This window comes from Athene cunicularia (genome assembly GCF_003259725.1).
Source record: "Athene cunicularia isolate RWA chromosome 1 unlocalized genomic scaffold, athCun1 chr1_part1, whole genome shotgun sequence".
In the NCBI taxonomy this organism is placed as follows: domain Eukaryota; kingdom Metazoa; phylum Chordata; class Aves; order Strigiformes; family Strigidae; genus Athene; species Athene cunicularia.
The window spans coordinates 79,869,113-79,869,929 of record NW_020799091.1 but is presented as its reverse complement, the minus strand read 5'-3'; positions in this window follow the sequence as shown (position 1 = coordinate 79,869,929).

Sequence of the window (817 nt, the reverse complement as noted above, 5' to 3'; positions counted from 1 at the left end):
ATTAAAACTGATGCCCATACCAGGTAAATTAGTATAAATTATTTCAAAGAATAACTTCAGTAGATATGTGGGAGATAAATGCAGAAATTAGCTATGTGAAGGAGGCTCAATACGTGTGCTTTTTAAAGTGGAGTAATGTTTCATAATGGAGTTTTTTAATTCAGGAAGGTAACAAAGGAAAATTGTCTCAATATGGTCTGCTGGGATTTTAAGCAGGCAAGCAGTTAGGGTGGTAAGCACAACAGGAGAGCTAAAAAAAATGGGAGTAAAAAGTTTCTTGTACTGGAAGTATTAATTAGAAGCAAGGAAAGTGGAAAGCAGAAATAACCAGTAGCTGTGGTGGTCTCAGGCTGTATGGCCCATCTGTGAGTTGTCTGGAGAAGGGCACAGGGGATGCGGTGGCACAGTCTGTGAGGGCACCGTGCTACTCAGCATGGTAAAGCTGAGGCTTTTACTGACCATGCAGAAACACAAAACATCATTACAATACCGGGTAACAGCAAGCGAATTTAACATATATTGTGTAAAATGGTGCACAAGGGAAAAAGAAATCCCTGCTTCACTGGCTGTGACAGGCCCCAAGCAGGCTGCTCACACACAGTCCCGTGAAAATAGTAGCTCAGAACCTTAACAGAAAGTTTAGAAATGAATCGGGAGAAAAATAATCAGAGGACGAAGTACCACAGTGCCTCGCACAGCAGCACAGCCCGGTCCTGAGCAATAACGCGTCTTGCAGAGTACTGGGCACGCTCTGGGAGGTACCGAGGGGCCGACCGGACCCCAGGAGCTCGCAGCACCATGCCGGTGGCGGGCGGGT